This window comes from Pinus tabuliformis, chromosome 4_1, assembly GCF_031772625.1.
Source record: "Pinus tabuliformis cultivar Carrire ecotype Pingquan chromosome 4_1, CPIR1, whole genome shotgun sequence".
In the NCBI taxonomy this organism is placed as follows: domain Eukaryota; kingdom Viridiplantae; phylum Streptophyta; class Pinopsida; order Pinales; family Pinaceae; genus Pinus; species Pinus tabuliformis.
Window position 1 is genome coordinate 413,906,058 of NC_142303.1, and position 6,000 is coordinate 413,912,057.

The window sequence follows — 6,000 nt, forward strand, 5'->3', positions numbered from 1 at the left end:
TATCCTCTCATTTTGGGAAGGCCTTGGTTAGCTACTGCAGATGCTTACATAAGTTGTCGGGCAGGAAACATGACCATCAAAAATGGTCCCATGTCCAAGCGGCTAGTCCTATACCCTCCTGCCCAACCTTCTTTAGAGCATGATTTACCACTCTGGTTGGAAGAAGGAGAAGAAGACGAGGTGTACTCAGCACCTCTGTGCACCTTAGATACCACTAGAAAAGACCCCCCAACCGAGGATGACTTGATTGAGACCTTGATCCAGAATCCACCTTCCAGTGCACTACCCTTGGAGGAATTGGTGGAGGATGCCCAAGCTAGCACCTTAGTGGATCTCTGTACAACCAACCCTGTTACACCCAGAGTCAAGAATGTGGAGTTCGGCCCTGATAAAGCATTGAAGATCAGCTCCTCCCTATCTCCTTCCCAGGAAAAGGAGCTGTGTAGTCTCTTGGCCAACCACCTGGATGCTTTTGCTTGGAGCTACAAGGAAATGAAAGGAGTCCATCCTTCGGTCTGTACCCATCATATATACATCAAAGAGGATTGTAAACCGGTTAGGCAACCTCAGAGGAGAATGAATCCAGCCCTTAAAGACATTGTCAAGGAAGAATTGCAGAAACTGTTGGATGTCGGATTCATCTACCCCATCTCAGATAGTGAATGGGTGTCCCCTCTAGTGTTGGTTCCCAAGAAAAATGGGAAATGGAGAATTTGTGTGGACTACCGAGAACTGAACAAAGCTACCAAGAAGGACCATTTCCCTCTACCTTTCATAGATCAAGTGTTGGATGGACTGGCAGGAAAGAAGTTCTTCTCTTTCCTGGATGGGTTTAGCGGGTACAATCAAATCCAAATCAGCCCGGAAGACCAAGATAAGACCACCTTCACTTGTCCTTGGGGTACCTTTGCCTATCGAGTCCTTCCCTTTGGGCTATGCAATGCTCATGCTACCTTTCAGAGAGCTGTCTTGAGCATCTTCTCGGAGCTGGTCCATGATGCAGTGGAAATATACATGGATGACTTTACTCCTTATGGGGCCAACTTCCAGGAAGCATTGTCCAACCTAGGGAAAGTCCTAACCAAATGCACCGAGATGAACTTGTCCCTTAGTCCCGAAAAATGTGAATTCCTAATGACTGAGGGGACCGTGCTAGGCCATACCATTTCTTCCCAAGGATTGCAGGTGGATCCTAACAAAATTGCTCTCATCAAGAGGGTTCCACCTCCTCAAAAGGTAAGGGATGTCCGGAGTTTCTTGGGATTAGCAGGATACTACCGAAGATTCATTAAAGATTTCAGCAAGCTAGCCTCGCCATTGTTTGGTCTGTTGGCAAAAGATGTGGAGTTTAAATGGACTGACGATTGTCAGAGGGCTTTAAATGAATTGAAGGACAAGTTGGTGTCAGCCCCAATCCTGAGAGGTCCAAACTGGGCCCTACCTTTCCACATCCACACTGATGCCTCGAACAAAGCCATAGGTGCAGCTTTAGGACAAGTTGAGTAGAAACTTCCATATGCCATTTACTTTGTTAGCAAAAACTTGTCCAAAGCTGAGCTGAATTACACTGTAACCGAGAAAGAATTCTTGGCTGTGGTCCATGCATTGAACAAGTTCCGACATTATATTACTGGTTACCAGACCTTTGTACATACTATCCATGCTGCTATTAGATATTTGATGAATAAACCAGATGTGAATGCTCGTATTATTAGATGGTTACTTTTATTGCAGCAGTTTGATCTAACCATTGTTGATAAACCAGGTAGAGAAAATGTTGTTGCTGACTTTTTATCTAGATTGGATTTGTCTGCAGATGAGGATGGAACAGTGGACGATCAGATGCCTGATGAACATCTGTTTGCTATTTCAGTACTCTCTCCATGGTTTGCTGATATAGCAAACTATCTTGTTTCAGCACAGTTCCCTCCACACCTATCTTCCAGAGAGAAGAGCAGAATCATCAGAAAAAGTGCCTCATTCACTTGGATCGGGGGCAATCTATTCAAGCTTGGCCCCGATCAGATCTTAAGGCGTTGTGTAAGGGAGGAGGAAGTCTTTGATATCCTCCTCACTTGTCATGATGGGCCTTGTGGAGGGCATTTTGCAGCAAAGAGAACTGCCTTCAAGATCCTGCAGGCAGGCTACTATTGGCCCACACTTCATCAAGATGTCAGAAGATATGTCAGTCAGTGTGACCAATGCCAAAGAATGGGGAAACCGACCCAAAGGGATGAGATGCCTCTCCAACCTCAAGTGACTCTTGAGCCATTTGAGAAGTGGGGCATGGACTTTGTGGGCCCAATCAACCCCTCTTCGAGGCAAAGGACTTACATCATTATGTGTACTGACTATTTGACAAAGTGGGCAGAGACCAAAGCAATCAAAGCAGCAACAGAAGAAAAGGTGGCCGAGTTCCTAAGAGAGAACATCTTCTATAAGTTTGGCTATCCAAGAGAGCTGGTCACCGATCAAGGGAGCCAGTTCACCTCCAACCTGGTTGAAGATCTCCTAGCTCATCACAAGATCAAGCACAGGACTTCCACCCCTTATCACCCTCAAGAAAATGGGCAGGTGGAAGTCACCAACAGAGCATTAGAAGGGATCTTGACTAAAGTGGTGAGCAGCAGCAGAAAGGACTGGGCAGATCGCCTGGTAGAAGACACATGGGCCTACAACACCACTTGGAAGACCACCACCGGTTTCACACCATATGAGCTGGTCTATGGGAAGAAAGCTTTGCTGTCCATTGAGTTTGAATACAACACCTTAAGGATGGCAGCTCAGCTGGACCTAGATCTCAGCCATGCACAACAAGAGAGGCTGCTGCAGCTGAATGGCCTGGACGAGCACCGCATGCAGGCCCTCCTTCACTCAGAAGTGGTTCAACTTCAGAGGAAGGTGTGGCATGACCAACATCTCCATGACAAGCAATTTCAGCCGGGAGATTGGGCTTTGTTGTATGATTCCAGATACAAAGATTTCAAGGGGAAGCTGAGAACCAGATGGCTAGGACCATATATAGTGGAGAAATGCCATGACAATGGATCTGTCCTCATTCGAACCATTGATGAGGAAGCCATTCCCATGCTTGTCAATGGGCATCGATTGAAGATCTACAGGAGACCTCTCTCATGACAAGAGTTTATCAAAACTATGGAGAAATCTGTATTGGTCATAGAGAAGGGTTCTGCCTCTGCCTCTGGCACACCCTGAAAGAATATCTGAAAAAAAAAAAAAAAAAAAAAATAAATAAATAAATAAATAAAGATCCTTGGGTGAAAACCTCTCTGAGGCACCCAAGGCAGGTAGTAGGGGTGAAAACCTCATTGAGGCGCTCCTATTGCTTTTCAAAAAAAAAAAAAAAAAAAAAAGAAAAGGTTGAAAAAGGTCCTTGAGTGAAAACCTCTCTGAGGCGCTCAGGGCAAATGGCACGGGTGAAAACCTCCTTGGGGCGCCCCTGTTATCTTTAAAAAAAAAAACAAAAAAAAAAAAAAGAAGAAAAAAGAGAAAAAAAAAAGAAAACACAATAAGCAAAATATGGTAAAAATTGCAGGTTGCAGATGCTCTATGGAGAAGAGGAAGCCCTTCAACTCATAGCCAAGGGTCCTTATCATGCTGTTAAGGGACCTCATCAGTACCTCCTCCAAGAGCACCCATGTTTTTCAAGGTATGTGCAATGTTATCATGGTTTGAATCTTCTACAGGAAGTTGATGTCTTTCTACAGGAAGGCGCAGTCTTTCTACAGGAGGGCGCAGTCTTTCTACAGGAAGGCGCGGATTTTCTACAGGAAAGTGCAGACTTTCTACAGGAAGGCCGAACTTTCTACAGGAAGCTTCGTGTCTACAGGAAACTTCCTGTAGGAGTTTTGGACGACCAGAATTCATCTTAAAAAGAGATTTCGCGACCATGGATTGGTTTGGATGCATGCAAGCCTCTGTTGGCATCCTTGCACGTTGCTGTCACCATGCCCCACCACCCGTGTCGACATGCGGCCAAGTCCCTGCACAAACAAAGAAAATCGATGAGTTCTCGCGGGAAAGCCATTTCCAAAGTTAACAAATGATGGAATCTCATACCACATGCATCAAGAGCTCCGGGATTGTGATCGAGAAGCCAGAACCGCCATCGTGCAGCATGCACCCAAGGAGAAAGGACTGTTACGAGACCCCTCGCGGGGATCCTGTAACAGTTCAACCTGCTCGAGTGGATACCATTCACAACACCGCCATCCGAAATGAAACGCGGGTGCATGCAAGCAAAACCACCCACTCCAGCGTTGGCAGCCTGTAACCACGAGCTTCCGGGTCTGTGTAAGTCGCACGCAGCAGGTAGATCCGCTCACCATCGTCCGAGAACTGGAAAAATCGTGTGCAGCCGCGCAGGTAAGTGTCTCCACCCTTCCTTCCATCAAATCGCATGAATCTAACTTTGAAATTGTTTGCAAAGCGTAAAATTGAATGGTTGAGCGGCCGTATGGCCAGTCGACTGGCCACGTCGGCTAGTTAAAGTGTAATTGGATGTTTGGGTGGCGGCCACGACAAAGAGAATGAACGGCATGCACGTGGGAACACTCTCGTCAGAAGCATAAGTTTAACAGGCAAGGTGGCGGCAAATCTGTGGGAATGAATGCAGCAGCAAGTGAATACGCAGGCGGAGGATGGATGACGTCGCCCAACGGTCCGGCGGGGACAGCTCATCCCCCGCGCCATGGATTGCGCCGATTCAAAATCCAATCGGCTAAATCATGCGCATGCATTTATCATCCAACACTTCAACTCGGATAGCTATTCTGATCTCCTCTGCACTTTGATACGCCGAGTTGTTGGCTACCAGAACGCTGGTCAAGCACACCGCGAGCGCGGCCAACTACAGTCCTCCCCAAGAATTGTGCGTGGCTTCTACAGGAACGCAGTTCTACAGGAACGCAGTTCTACAGGAGCGCAGTTCTACAGGAACGCAGTCTACAGGAACGTAGTCATCTACAGGAAAGCGGGTGCCTCGCGAAAAAGGTGGCCAATTAAGGAGGTAACCCTGAACTCTTAATGTAACTGGTTATTAGAAGTGGCAAGACCATCGTCCACGGTCGGGTTATAAAGATATTGGTGGAATTGTTGTTTGCTGTACCGTTGCTACCGTTCTACAGGATGTTGGTATAAGTAGTCTGTGTTGAAATTTTGTATGTGCATGCTTTGTCTTCATAGACCAAATCTCTTTTGCATCTGCCACCTTTAGTTAAAACGACCGTGTTCATCATGCCGGGTGGGTTTATAAGACGAGAGCCCACTGATTCAACTAACTTAAGGAGAAACCCGACAGTGGTAGAGCTCTTCACCAGAGCACAATGGATGCCTTTTTGTGATAAGCTGCAGGGCTACGATGATGAAGTAGCCGAGGAATTCTTGCAGGCTTTGAAGCCTAAATCCCAGACACTGGCCACAGTAAACTTCAGAGGTCTAAGCCTCAAACTCACCCCAAAACATATCAGTCGGATCACAGAACTTCCTATGGGTCTGCCGTGGGATAAAGAAGAGAGAAAGCTGAGTCAGCAGGCAAAGAAGGAATTCTTTCCACCTGAGGAAGAATTCTCGGAGGATAAAAACGGGGTGAGAAGAACGAGTCTATCGCCACCTTGGAATGAAGTCAGCTTGCAAATCATGAAATATATTACTTGTGAAGGCCGGTTCAGTATCGTGTATGCATATCACTTTCAGCTACTCACTGAGTTGAGGCACCGAATTGACCTTCCTGTAGAGCAAAAACTGAGCATCCCTTATTATCTCCTGCAGTCCCTAATGGAGTGTGCTACAAAGCTAAGAGAGGGCATACCTGATCAGATAGCCCACCATGGGTTAATAAAGCTGCTTGTGGAAGATGCATTGCACTCATATAAGGTCCCCCTCTCATGGGAATCCTTCCGCAATTTGACCAAAGATGGGGATATTAAAATGTTGATCGAAGAAACGGGTTCCTCTAGCAGTGAGGAACACGAAGCAGTG